Source organism: Neolamprologus multifasciatus, chromosome 14 (genome assembly GCF_963576455.1).
Source record: "Neolamprologus multifasciatus chromosome 14, fNeoMul1.2, whole genome shotgun sequence".
Classification (NCBI taxonomy): domain Eukaryota; kingdom Metazoa; phylum Chordata; class Actinopteri; order Cichliformes; family Cichlidae; genus Neolamprologus; species Neolamprologus multifasciatus.
In genome coordinates this window covers 22,414,511-22,429,875 of record NC_140452.1, presented here as the reverse complement: position 1 = coordinate 22,429,875, position 15,365 = coordinate 22,414,511, and positions in this window count along the sequence as shown.

Below are 15,365 nucleotides of genomic sequence, written 5' to 3'. Positions count from 1 at the left end.
GCTAGGAAAGTTTAACATACATAATTGTTGTTATGGAAATTTTAACAATAACCTGCAACACACCCAGTGAGCTTGATTTGAAGTGGGTTTAATAAACACATTGCAATGTGGAGAGAGCATCCCAGTGAAACACCAGGACCATCTCTGAATTGTGGCCACCGCCCTTACATCTTATATACAGACACACAGACAAAGAACATTCCTCAAACTCTTACATGTTGGCCCCTCTCATGGGGGGGCTATACCTCCTCCCTCACAGACAGAATTATGACCTTGTTTTCTGCTTAGCCATCACCTAAGGATTTACATCCCTGATAAGCAGAAGGAGCTTCACTATCTGTTTAACGTCTTCCATTACAATGGCCTCACTGTGTTAACTTTCCACATGCATGTAAAGTAGTGGCAGGAGTGCTCTTACTATAGTAAAGTGAGAAAGTAATATTACTATAACTAATGTGACATGTGTTACATCAGGGGTGTATACTGAGTTCTCTCCTGTCCTCACTCTGCACCTACGACTGCACGGAAGGCTGCATGACATAGTTTGACGTCATGCAGCCTTCTCAGGCAGCGCGTTGTTATGTCATACAGCCATCACACACGGCAGCTCTGTGTTACATCAGAGGTGTATACTGCGCTCTCTCCTGTCCTCATTCTACACCTACGACTGCACGGCCACGAGTATCTCCAATTTCATTGTCAAGTTTGCGGACCATACAACAATGGTGGGTCTTATCACCAAAGGTTAATCCCGGATGTGACTGGTGTGACAGCAGCGCGGTTTGACCGGTGTAATGTCATGCACCCTTCGCAGACGGTAGCTTGGTGTTACGTCAGGGGTGGATACTGAACTCTCATGTACTCACTCTACACCTACGACTGCGCGGCTGCACTAATATCTCCTAATTCATTGTGAAGTTTGCGGAAGACACAACAGTGGTCTGTGACGGTTACAAGGAGGATCTCAGTGCCTTTAAACTTTATTGCTAAGAGAACCATCTCACCCTCAATATCACAAAAACAGAAGAGATGATCGTGGACTTCTAGAGGTGTTGTAAAGCACATACCCCGATGTGCTGTGGAAAGAGAGAACAGCTTCCGTTTCCTAGCTGTACATCTGGCAGAGGATCTGACATGGTCAGTTCACATGAACAACATACCCCTTCATAGACAGTGCAGTTTCACGGGAGTGACAAACCACACTACCTGTGACACTGCGGTAACCGCGAAACCATGCTGCCAACGAAACTTTGCTGCCCGTGAAACCGCGCTGCCTGTGAAACCATGCTGCCTGTTAGAGCCAATCTATAGAGAAATATTTTTGATACTGCTTCAGTTATTATGTTACATGTTTGATTTTGTATAATATGTTGTTAGAGAATAAATGTTGCTTGTTTAATTTGTGTCGGGTAAGAAAACATTACAGCACATGTGTGGTAGCAGGTTAGAGTGAGCCAGGACGGCAATGGAAATGTGCGCTGTAGCAGCAAATAGTTTTTTGACCGTGACATCTTTGTTTGTATGTACGAGTCAGAAATAAATCTGAACAGCTCACATTCAGAAGTGGAAGAATAATTTTTTCGAAGCTTGGGACAGAAATTCGCCACTACATAAAAGTAAAAAAACTAGCGAGTAACGGAGGAATGTTTTCCGCAGTGGAGCCACCGACTGAGACATAGAAAAGTCACCGGATCGTCGGCATAAGGACGCCTACACACAACAACACAGCGAACAGCTAAGTAAAAAGTGTTTTGTCAGATGCAGCTTACCTGTGGAAGTAGCATAAAGGAGTTTGTGCAGTACACCACCCGACAGCTGTGCCGAAGAAAATCATTACGGCTTAGCGGTGTTATATAATTACAATGGCGGACGATGAAGAGTTTCAAGAATGCAATTATGCAGTGTTGCTGTGTATTAAAGATGAGGAGGAAAAGGAGGCTGACCAACAACTTTGGTTTCAGCCAATGTCAGAACGATGTTTGCAGTTCATTAATAGAGTTAATACATGGATTGAAATTCAAACATGTGATCAAGAGATAACTCCCATGGACAGTGCATCCAGAGTGTCAAAAACATCTAGAGTGTCAAACAAGGTTATTATTGTTAACGAAAACTAACGAAATAACGAAAACTAGAAGTGAAAAAACATTTTCGTTAACGGAAATAAAAATAAAAACAAAAAAAGGAAAACTAACTAAAACTATAATGAGTGTTCACAAAACTAACTAAAATTAACTGAATTTATAGCAAAAATGTGTTTAGTTTTCGTTGATGTGTGCGTGTCATACAAGAGTCAAGGGTGAAAATGAAGTTTAGTTTCCAGATTTTTTTCTTGCTGTGTCTCATTATGCCAGCAGGGGGCAAGTACGTTAGTCGAGTCGTCTGTGTCGCTGCTCCGTCCACGCGCAGAATCATGTCAGGAAAAGTCGGGAGCCAGAGTCCAATTTGGGATTACTTTGAATATGACTGTGTTTTGGATAAAGCAAGTGTCTTGTAGTAGAAAGAGACAAATTATGAGGGACATTTCTAAAGGGAAAAAAATCCCACAAACCTTAAAGTGCACTTGAAAAGCTCACACAAGAAGGCTAACCTAGCTTAGCTTGAGAAGGTAAGGGAGCACACTCAACCCTCATCCCCAGAAAACAGAAGCTAACCCCAGGCAAGGCAGCGTGATGCATCCCGAGACAACAGGACGGGGATATCTACACAACTGTGTGAGTCAATTACCTTCAAAAAGTTTATCAATTCACTTGAACCACAATTACGAACACCCGGTGCTGCAAGAGTTAATAGTCTCATTGGGGCCAAGATATACGTTTTATAGTTGCCTGGTATCAATGGTTGTTCATCTGCCTTTATTTATTTATTTAAAGAACCCATAGGTGGGAATGTGAGTTGTCTGTCTCTGCGTGTTAGCCCTGCGACAGACAGGCGACCTGTCCAGGGTGCAGGGTATGGTAGCTGGAATAGCAACATACCCAAGGATAAGCAGAAGAGAATGACTGATATGATGAAACTGGGATTTTGTTACACTTAATTATTGCAAACACAACTAAAACTATAACTGAAACTAATCAAAACTAAACTGAAACTAAGGATTTTCAAAAAATAAAAACTAAACTAAACTAGCAAACAATTGGTAAAAACTAATTAAAACTGATATAAAATTGAAAATCTGAAGTCAAAACTAAATAAAAATAAAAACTAATGAAAATTGCAAAACTATTAAAACCCTGGTGTCAAACACGTCTAAAGTATCCAACACGTCAAGGGTGTCGACAGCATCGTCAGAGCGCGTCAAGGAAGAAGCTAACAGAGCAGCTCTGATGGCACGAGCAGCGTCTCTGAAAGAAAAACAAGCTCTAGAGTTAAAAGAAGCAGAAATTAAAGCTGCAAAGGAAAGACTGGAAATTGAAACAGCCATTGCAGTGTTTACTGCCAAAGTGAAAGTGTATGAGGAATGTGAAGGGGTTAAGTCTCAAGTGAGTGAAACCAGACTTACGGTAATGCCACGTCGTGACCTCCTGAAGATGAATAATGAAAATGGTCATGCCAGCGTAAAACACACACCAGGGAAGCCAACAGAGATAGAGAGGTCTGCCTCTTGGAGGAATCCTGGTGATTCAGGTGCTGCAGAAGGGGCCATACCTAAGACACATAGAACTCCACTGCAGGGCCCAAGCCAACCCAAGATGGTGTCTCACTTCAGGAGACCGGACCAAGTGAGCTTTATCAAGTTATGCAGAAACAGGCAGATATCACAGAGATGCTTGTAAAGAACCAACAGCTGGCTCGGTTACCACAAAGGGATGTGCCAGTGTTCCACGGAGATCCTTTGGAGTACAGGTAGTTTATGAGGGCATTCATGCACGCTATTGACACCAGAGCTGATAGCAATTCAGACAAGCTATATTTTCTGGAGCAGTATACTCGAGGCGAGCCTCGTGATCTTGTGAGGAGTTGTCAGCATATGCCTGAACATGAAAGGGCTCTGCAGCTGCTTCAAGATAAATATGGAAATGAGTTACAGATTGCTAGCACGCTAATTGAGAAGGCATCGAAGTAGCCACAAATTAAGGCTGAAGATGGAAAGGCGTTGAGCGCATTCTCTGTATTCCTGGTGAGCTGTCGTAATGCCATGGAGGATGTGGACTATATGGAAGAGATGGACAACCCTGCAACTATGAGGGTCATCATTTCCAAGTTGCCATTTAAAATAAGAGAGCGCTGGAGAATCCACGCATATGATATCCTGGAGCGGCGCTGCAACAGAGCAAGATTCACAGAGCTGGTGGCCTTCGTTGAACGCCAAGCAAAGATCATGTCCGACCCGCTCTTTGGCGATCTTGAAACAGCAGTGTCAGACAAGGTCATGAAAAAGCCACAGCAAGGAAATAAGTTGAAGAAAGACATTAGACATGGGAGCAGCTTTGCTATCAAGGTTAACCAAGGTTCAGAAATGGACAAAAGAAGCAGAGTGAGTAAGAACCAGAGTGACCTGTCACTCAATTGCGCCTTCACAAAACCTTGCATGTTCTGTGGGAAACTTCATACACTGCAAGAGTGTTACAAGATTAGAGAGGAGACTCTTAAGGATAGAGTGGACTACTTGAAGAAAAACGGACTTTGCTTTGGATGCCTGCTAAAGGGTCACATGAGCAGAGATTGCAAAAAGAAGATGGTGTGCGAGGTTTGTTCACTCAAGCATCCAAGTTTGTTGCACTTCTCAAGTCATGAGGAAGAGAAGCCTCCCGCTGAGGTCAATACGGGTAGCACTGCTAAAGGCCCAGCAGGGTTGTCTGAAGAAAAGGAGACAAGTGCCTGTACTGGGGCTGGAGGCAGCTGTGTGCTTTCCATTGTACCTGTAAGGGTGAAGTCTTGCAAGAGTGACAAGGCTGTGGAGGTTTACGCTTTCATTGACCCAGGTAGCTCTGCATCGTTCTGCACCGAAGCCTTGGCAAGGCAGTTGAAGGTGCAAGGCAGACGAACCGAGCTAACGTTGAGGACCATAAATTCCAAAAGTCGAGAGGAGAGTTATGTGCTCACAGAATTGGAAGTCAGCAGTCTGGCAGACAACAACTTTATCGCACTGTCAAAGGTCTTCACACAGAAAAGTATTCCTGTTTCCAGAGAGAACATCCCACTCCAGAAAGAGGTTGACAAGTGGCCATACCTCCGCGAGGTGAGGTTGCCTCATATTGAGGCTGAAGTGGAGCTTCTCATTGGAACTAAAGAATACACCATATTGGAGCCATGGAAGGTGATCCCAAGTGAGGACAATGGTCTATATGCCGTAAAGACAGCACTTGGATGGATTCTGAATGGACCACTCAGAGAAACAGATACTGCAGCCAATGATGTACAACCATGTGCTATCGTGAACAGAATAGCCATCGACGACGTGGAACAACTGCTTGTACGACAGTATAACCACGACTTTCCAGAGCGTCACTGTGATGATAAAGCAGGAATGTCTCAAGAGGACCACCACTTCATGGAGTCTGTGTCAAGCTCTACTCATCTCACTGATGGACACTATTCCATAAGTCTTCCTACGAAGAAGTCGTGCGTTCAGATGCCGAACAATCGAAGTGCAGTGTTACAGCGTGCACTGAGCCTTCAGCGCAAGCTGAAAAGGAATCCTGCACTCCATGAAGAATACACTGCCTTCATGAGTGACATGTTGAGCAAGGGATGCCGTTGAGGTTCCAACAACACAGTTAAACCGCAAGGATGGAAAACAGTGGTATATTCCCCACCATGGGGTATACCATCCACAAAAAAGGAAGCTGAGGGTGGTCTTTGACTGCGCTGCCAGCTACCAAGGAGTTTCACTGAATAGTGAACTTCTACAAGGGCCAGATTTAACAAATTCATTGATCGGAGTGCTGACACAGTTCAGGCAAGAGTCTATCGCCTTTACAGCAGATATCGAAGCAATGTACCATCAGGTGTGTGTCCCGGCTGACGATGCTGACCTGCAGCGCTTTCTGTGGTGGCTAGCAGGGGACCTCAATCGAGACATCGCTGAGTACAGGATGATGGTGCATATTTTTGGTGCGACTTCTTCTCCCAGTTGTGCCAACTATGCACTGCGAAGAACAGCAGAGGAGAACCGCAGCAAATCATCACCTGAAGCTGTAAGCACAGTTCTGGAAAATTTTTATGTTGACGACTGCTTGAAGTCTGTTGCCACGGAAACTCAAGGTATGGAGTTATACACAGACCTCACTGAATTGTGCTCTGGTGGAGGATTTCACCTAACGAAATGGACAAGCAACAGTCGTGCCTTGCTCGCATTCATCCCTGAGCATGAGAGAGCCAAAGATGTCAGAGACCTGAACTTGAACCGTGACCTGCTGCCTATGGAACGTGCTTTAGGAGTTCGATGGTGCCCTGAGTCTGATGCATTCAAGTTCAGGATTAACATCAAAGAAAGACCTGTGACGAGACGTGGAATACTTTCTGTCACCAACTCCATCTACGACCCACTGGGATTCCTTTCCCCAGGAACTCTCCCTGCAAAAATGATCTTGGGATGATGAGATCCCAGAACAGCTCAGTCATAAGTGGAACAAGTGGTTACAAGAGCTGTGCCAGCTGTCAGAGGTAATCGTACCCAGGTGTGTGAGACCATTGGACTTCGGTCCTGTCGCAACAGCACAGCTCCACCATTTTTCTGATGGGAGCGAAAGTGGATATGGAACAGCATCATACTTGAGGGTGACCAGCAATGACAGACGTGTTCACTGTACGTTAATGATGGGAAAATCCCGTGTGGCGCCCCTGAAGCAAACCACTATTCCACGAATAGAGTTGACTGCAGCTATGGTTGCTGTAAAGACAGACAAAATGTTAAGAACAGAGCTTCGGATGAATCTTCTTGAATCTACGTTCTGGACTGACAGCACAACTGTGTTGAAGTATATTGAAAATGAGAATCTTCGCTTCAAGACATTCGTGGCCAATCGCATTGCGGTCATTAGAGAGCTAACAAATCCTCAGCAGTGGAGGTACGTTGGTACAGCAATCAATCCAGCTGATGGTGCAAGCCCTCTGGATGCACAATCTAAGCTCATGAAGAATCTAAGCTGGTTCCACGGCCCAGCTTTCCTGAAAACCCCAGAAAGACAGTGGCCAGAAAGACTTGACAAGGAAAGGATTGATAAAGATGACAGCGAAGTGAGGCATGCAACCATGGTACATCTCACAAATGCAGGTGAGAATGTTCACACGTTGAACAAGCTGATCAATCACTATTCCAGCTGGCATCGAGTGAAGAGAGCTGTGGCATGGATGATCAAACTCAAAAACTTACTGCTACGACAATGTGAAAAAAGGAAAGAGACGTACGTTAAACAGAAAGAACAAGACAACGAATTAATGCAGACAACACTTACCCTCAAAGATCTGGTGCAAGCTGAGACAGAGATCATTAAGTTCTGTCAAAGTCAATGATTCCAAGAAGAGATCACCATGTTAAAGAAAGGCAAGTGTGTGACAAAGACCAGTCACTTGAGGAAACTTGATCCAGTGATGCAGGACGGAGTTTTGAGAGTTGGTGGTCGCCTCGCAGCTGCCGGGATGCCAGAACATGTGAAGCACCCAGTCATTATCCCAAAGGGCTCACATATCACCACACTGATCTTGCAGGATATACATGAGAAGATTGGGCACTGTGGAAGACTGTATATGCTTTCACGGCTGCGACAGAAGTATTGGATTCCATCCGCTAACTCAGAAGTGAGGAAGTTTCTGTCAAGGTGCGTAATCTGCAGGAAAACTAGAGGCAAACCACTGGAACAGAAGATGGCAGATTTGCCAGAGGATAGGCTTCTACCTGATGAACCCCCCTTTTCTAATGTTGGGGTGGATTACTTTGGACCGTTTAATGTGAAGCATGCCCGCAGCACAGTAAAAAGGTATGGTGTGTTGTTTACCTGCCTTACAACAAGAGCAGTGCGCACACTTTGGACACTGATTCATGTCTGAACGCCATCAGACGCTTTGTGTGCAGAAGAGGTCAGGTATCTGTCATGCGTTCAGATAATGGCACCAACCTAGTCGCTGCTGAATGGGAGTTACGCGAAGCCATTCAAGAGTGGAATCAGTCAAAGATTCTAGATTGTCTCATGCAAAAGGGAATCCAGTGGGTATTTAACCCACCCGCTGGTTCTCACTTTGGAGGGATATGGGAAAGGCAGATCAGAACCGTGAGGAAGGTCCTGAGGTCTATACTGAAGGAACAGTTGGTCAATGATGAAGGATTACTGACACTAATGTGTGAAGTGGAGTCAGTACTAAATGACAGACCGCTGACTACAGTAACAGATGATCCAACAGACCTGGAACCCCTGACTCCTAACCACTTGCTACTGATGAAGAAAAAGCCGGGTTTGCCTCCTGGACTTTTCAGAAAGGAAGACTCATACTCCCGCCGCCGTTGGAAGCAAGTGCAATATCTTGCTGACTTGTTTTGGAAGAGGTGGGTGCGCGAGTACTTGCCTATGCTTCAAGAGCGTCAAAAGTGGACTCAGGTCAGAACAAATGTAACTGTGGGGGACATTGTAATGGTGGTCGATGAGTCAGCGCCAAGAAGCTCGTGGATGTTGGGGAGAGTTCTTCGTGTCATTCCAGATGCTAAGGGTCTGGTGTGGCATGTGATCATCAAGACAAAGACTAACACCTTAGAAAGACCCATTGATAAGCTATGCTTGATCTGTGAGAATGTCATGTAACTTGGAATGAGAAAATACAGTATATGTTCTGGTCGGTTACAGGTTTTGTGAAAGATAATTGGAATGACCATGTGTGATACAGGAAGTGTTAATGTTATTTGGCTCTTTTGTAAGTGTTCGCTAATTGTCAGTCTTCACGCCCTCCAATTAGGGGGCTGGAAATGTTAGAGCCAATCTATAGAGAAATATTTTTGATACTGTTTCAGTTATTATGTTACATGTTTGATTTTGTATAATATGTTGTTAGAGAATAAATGTTGCGCGTTTAATTTGTGTCGGGTAAGAAAACATTACAGCGCATGTGTGGTAGCAGGTTAGAGTGAGCCAGGACGGCAATGGAAATGTGCGCTGTAGCAGCAAATAGTTTTTTGACCATGACATCTTTGTTTGTATGTACGAGTCAGAAATAAATCTGAACAGCTCACATTAAGAAGTGGAAGAATTATTTTTTCGAAGCTTGGGACAGAAATTCGCCACTACACTGCCCATGAAACCGCGCTACCCGTGAAAACGCGCTCATACATCATACAGCATCAAAGGGAGTAGGGCCACTGTCAGTCATCTTTAAGAATAAAGACTCTATTTGTCATGTCGATGGGAAGCTTCCCAGCCTGGAAGTGATCCAAACTTTGGAGACTTCACTAGATCTACATGAGACCTCTGGGGTTATGCTACACATGAAAGAGAGAGCTTATACTACAGTGAAAGCCCCAAACTGAGCAGCAATGAGACTTCCAAGAGTGAGGAAAACCCCACCGGCTGATGTGTCTGTCCAACACCTACTTGAAAAAGGTGTTACCTTTGCTATGGGAACTAAGACAGGAAGGTAGCAACTGTTTGTCCCTCCTGTCATATGCCAACATGCCTCGAGCGAAGCACGAGTCAAATTTGTATGTTGTATGTAGATTGTGAACACAAGCACTAGAAATTTGTTTTCCTCAAAAAGCGTCTGTTCTCCCTTAAACCGCGCTGCCAGGCAGCACGGTGTGATGGGTGTGACGGACAGTGTGATGGCAGGGTGTTTCTAATCTGTATGACCGATGTGACGTCATGCAACCTTCGCAGACAGCAGCACCTTGTTACGTCACGCTGAGTGGTATGACGGGTGTGACCGGTGTGACGGCAGTGCGGTGTGACTGTTGCGAAGTCACACAGCCTTCACAGAAAGTGGTGCAGTGTTAAGTCATTAAGCCTTAGCAGACGGCAGTGTGGTGTTACGTCAGGGGTGTACCATCTCACCCTCAATGTCACAAAAACAGAAGAGATGATAGTGGACTTCTAGAGGTGTAGTAAAGCATAACCCCGATCACCATCAACGGCGCTGCTGTGGAAAGATTGAACAGCTTCTGTTTCCTAGCTGTACATCTGGCGGAGGATCTCACATAGTCAGTTCACACGAACAACATACCCCTTCATAGACAGCACAGTTTGACGGGAGTGACAAACCGTGCTACCCATGAAACCGCGCTGCCCATTAAACCACGCTGCCCGTGAAACTGCGCTACCCGTGAAACCGCGCTACCCGTGAAACCGTGCTACCCGTGAAACCGCGCTGCCTATGAAAACACACTACCCGTGAAACTGTGATACCCGTTAAACCGCGCTGCCAGTTAAAACGCGCAGGCAGCACTGTGTGACAGATGTGACGGGCAGTGTGACGGGCAGTGTGACGGGTGTGACGGCAGCACGTTTCTAAACTGTGTGACTGATGTGACGTCATACAACCTTCGCAGACAGCAGCAAGGTGCAACTGGTGTGACGGGTGTGACGGCAGCACAGTGTGAACTGGGTGACCGGTGTGAATGCTGTGTTGCGGTGTAACATCATGCTGCCTTCGCAGACGGCAGAGTGGTGTTACGTCAAAGGTGTATACTGAACTTGTATACGTCCCGCAGCGCGGTGTGACGGGTGCGAAGTCATGCAGCTTTAGCAGAGGGCAGCGCGGTGTTACGTCAGGGGTGTATACTAAACTCTCTCCTGTCCTCACTCTACACCTACGCCTGCACGGCCACTAGAATCTCCAATTTCATTCTCAAGTTTGCAGATGACACAACAATGGTGCGTGACAGTTTACAAGGAGGATGTCAGTGCCTTTTTACTCCAGTGCTAAGACTACCACTCACCCTCAATATTACAAAACCAGAAGAAATGATAGTGGACTTCTGGAGGTGTACCCCAATCACCATCAATGGCGCTGCTGTGGAAAGAGTGAACAGTTTTCGTTTCCTAGCTGTACATCTGGCGGAGGATCTCACATGGTAAGTTCACACAAACAGCATACACCTTCATAGACAGCACAGTGTTACGTCACGCTGCACGGGCATGACCGCAGCGTGGTGTGACCGGTGTGACGTCATGCAGCCTTCTCAGGCAGCGCGTTGTTATGTCATACAGCCATCACACACGGCAGCTCTGTGTTACATCAGGGGTGTATACTGAGCTCTCTCCTGTCCTCACTCTGCACCTACGACTGCATGGAAGGCTGCATGACATAGTGTGACGTCATGCAGCCTTCGCCGAGGGCAGTGCATTGTTACGTCATACAACCATTGCAGACGGCAGGTCGGTGTAGCGTCAGGGGTGTATACTGCGCTCTCTCCTGTCCTCACTCTACACCTACGACTGCACGGCCACGAGTATCTCCAATTTCATTGTCAAGTTTGCGGACCATACAACAATGGTGGGTCTTATCACCAAAGGTTAATCCCGGATGTGACTAGAGATGGACCGATCCGATATTACGTATCGGTATCGGTCCGATACTGACCCAAATTACTGGATCGGATATCGGAGAGAAATAAAAAATGTAATCCGATCCATTAAATATTTAAAAAGCACCTCACAAAACTTGCGACACGGCGTAACTCGGCTCATAACCGTAGCACGTAGGAGCAGTGTGGTCACGTGATAGAGCGGCAGTGTGTATTTGTAGCCTGCTAGCAAACATTTCATCTCCGAGGAAGTTATCTCAGAGAGAAGTAAAGCAAGTGTGTAAGTTCATCTCTGAATGTTTGTAAAGCATTCCCACGTTAAGCTTAACAACCGATATATGGAGCGACTGCCTCTCTCTCCCTCTCCTGTTGCTACTTCAATCATGAAACTACTTAATGATCAGCTGATCGGTTTTTCTGTTGCGAGTCCGTCTCTCTTCTTGGTTTTTGGCCCACTTTGCACCAGAAAGAGGAAACAACAGCAGCACTATTAAGCTTGATAAGCTGTTGTTAGAATTTATTTAATATTACTTTCTACACCTTTTTCTACGCAGCTGACGGCTGGTAACTGTGCAGGGGCGGATCTAGCAAAGTTTAGCCAGGGGGGCCGATAGGGCATGAACAGGGAAAAGGGGGCACAAAGACATACTTTTCTTTCTTATTCTCATTTAAAATATCTAGCTTTTAATTATTTAATAATTATCTGAATCTTACACCCAAAGTTTTAATCTGATGTAAAATGTATAGAAGTCCATTACTGTATATAGTAACTGTTTAGTCTAATATACCCTAGTAAGCTATAGTACTTTTTCCTTTGGGAAAGTACCATCTGTGAATTCTGCAATTCTGTTGAAGAAAGATGTTGAATCTATTTAATTATTCTTGAAAAATAATTTATTTCTGTGAATTTTTTTCACCCTGCATCAAATTAAAGTTGATTACATTGATTAAGCATCATGAGGAAGAGGGTGGTTCCCTATTTTCTTTTGCTGGGAGTTTGCAATCCTATTAGTTAGGTTGCTTAATATTTCTGCTAAGTACTCTTTAAAATACCAGAATAGGGAGGATGGAGTAGGTTTAACTTTATTAGATTGATCAGTGTTGCTGATCTATGAAATATTTTGGGTGCAGTGTGTTTTTTTTACATACAGGTATAACAGAATAGCTTTAGTGTTGTTGTTGTTTTTTAACTTGAGTATGAACTTATACAAAAAGCAGCAAGATATTAAAAAAACAGTTTTATTGATTAAAAAACACACTATATCGGATTCATATCGGTATCGGCAGATATCCAAATTTATGATATCGGTATCGGTATCGGACATAAAAAAGTGGTATCGTGCCATCTCTAGATGTGACTGGTGTGACAGCAGCGCGGTTTGACCGGTGTAATGTCATGCACCCTTCGCAGACGGTAGCTTGGTGTTACGTCAGGGGTGGATACTGAACTCTCATGTACTCACTCTACACCTACGACTGCACGGCTGCACTAATATCTCCTAATTCATTGTGAAGTTTGCGGATGACACAACAGTGGTTGGTGACGGTTACAAGGAGGATCTCAGTGCCTTTAAACTTTATTGCTAAGAGAACCATCTCACCCTCAATATCACAAAAACAGAAGAGATGATCGTGGACTTCTAGAGGTGTTGTAAAGCACATACCCCGATGTGCTGTGGAAAGAGAGAACAGCTTCCGTTTCCTAGCTGTACATCTGGCAGAGGATCTGACATGGTCAGTTCACACGAACAACATACCCCTTCATAGACAGTGCAGTTTTCGCTACCTGTGACACTGCGGTAACCGCGAAACCATGCTACCCACAAAACTTTGCTGCCCGTGAAACCGCGCTGCCCGTGAAACCATGCTGCCCATGAAACCGCGCTACCCGTGAAAACGCGCTCATACATCATACAGCATCAAAGGGAGTAGGGCCACTGTCAGTCATCTTTAAGAATAAAGACTCTATTTGTCATGTCGATGGGAAGCTTCCCAGCCTGGAAGTTATCCAAACTTTGGAGACTTCACTAGATCTACCTGAGACCTCTGGGGTTATGCTACACATGAAAGAGAGAGCTTATACTACAGTGAAAGCCCCAAACTGAGCAGCAATGAGACTTCCAAGAGTGAGGAAAACCCCACCGGCTGATGTGACTGTCCAACACCTACTTGAAAAAGGTGTTACCTTTGCTATGGGAACTAAGACAGGAAGGTAGCAACTGTTTGCCCCTCCTGTCATATGCCAACATGCCTCGAGCGAAGCACGAGTCAAATTTGTATGTTGTATGTAGATTGTAGAGTTGGATGTCTCGAGACTGGTCTTGGTCTCGAGACCAGTCTCGAGACCACTTTTACGTGGTCTTGGTCTCGTCTTGGTCTCGACGGACTTTTGTCTTGGTCTCGGTCTTGGTCTCGACGGACTTTTGTCTTGGTCTCGGTCTTGGTCTCGACGGACTTTTGTCTTGGTCTCGGTCTTGGTCTCGCTGTCTCGGTCTTGGTCTCGCTGTCTCGGTCTTGCGCTCTCAAATCGACATAGTGTTCGGGAGATTTGGAGTCAACCATCAGCGGAGCGGGGGGTGTCTTACTGGGCTTAAGCCCGGGTCATTTTTTCTGAAGCATGGGGTTTTTTGGAGTGTAATTTGTTTGTTAGATGCCTGACTGACAACTGTATAAAACAAAAACAACACACGAAGCACAGAGCGCACCGTCCTAAATTCCCCCTGATTTTGGTATGATCCGAGCTTTGGCACTAGGCGACTGAGCACAGCACCCATGTGAGCGAGGGGGGAGAAGCTGCTGCCTGCGAGTTTGCTGCAGAGGAGAGCTTAAGTTTGACCAGGTACCAACGGAAATCATTCGTACTGAACTAATAATGTAAATATGACGGTGTATCACAAAAGATTGATATCAAACTGATCACTTGGTTGCGTTACTTACTCTTCGAGTGAATCAACAAATGGATAAATAAAAAGCCGAACGACAATGCTGATTTTTTTTAGAGAGTCTTAGCTTACATCTCATATTTTCAGTTGTTACCCTCCACGGCTAAACAAACTCTCTAAATCGGTTTCAGTTGTGTACTGATGAACACAACAATGGACATAAGGAGCTTCTTTCAAAGAAAAAACTCAGGTAGATGTTATTTTATATATTATGCTTTGTATGTTGTTGTTGTATGTTCAGTATATCTATGCAAAACAAGAGGAATTTCAATACACAGCAGTATATTCACAGTTGAAACCAGATATTTACATACACTTTAGGGAGAAAACATAAAACCTTTTTTTTACTGTTAAACATCAATTTAGAGTAAACTTTTGTTTTAGATAAATAAATGTTGCAATGTCTTTTGAATTAGTTAAATGTCAGAATAAAAAGAGGGAGCTGTCTATTTTAATCACTTTCATCAAATGTAGGAGTACATATACACTAAGTTTATTGTTAATTAAGATTAATTAAGAAAACTCCAGATGATTCCATTCTGAGCTTAAGAAGCTTCTGATTGGTTAGTAGAGTCCATGTGGGTAAATTGGTGGCACAGCTGTGGATGCATATAAGGCAAAACACAGAGCCTGTTTCTTTGAAATGGGAAAGTTTCTTTGAAAAATCAAGAGATGTCAACCAAAACACCTGGAAAAGAATTCTGGAAAAGAATTGTGGAGCTCCATAAGTGTGGCTCAATTTTGAATACAATTTGGTGCCATTTACAATTAAGAAATACAGACAGTTTCTCTCTTTACTCTTAAAGTTAACAAATATGTTTTTTATATTTATCAATCTAAAAAAATAAACATTTAGTCTGATTTGATGTTACAATTAAAAAGTGTTTGTGTTTTTATCTGAAGAGTATGTAAATATCTGGTTTCCACTGTATATTTGTGTTTGGCTTGATTGTCAGCACAAAGAGGGAGAGAGA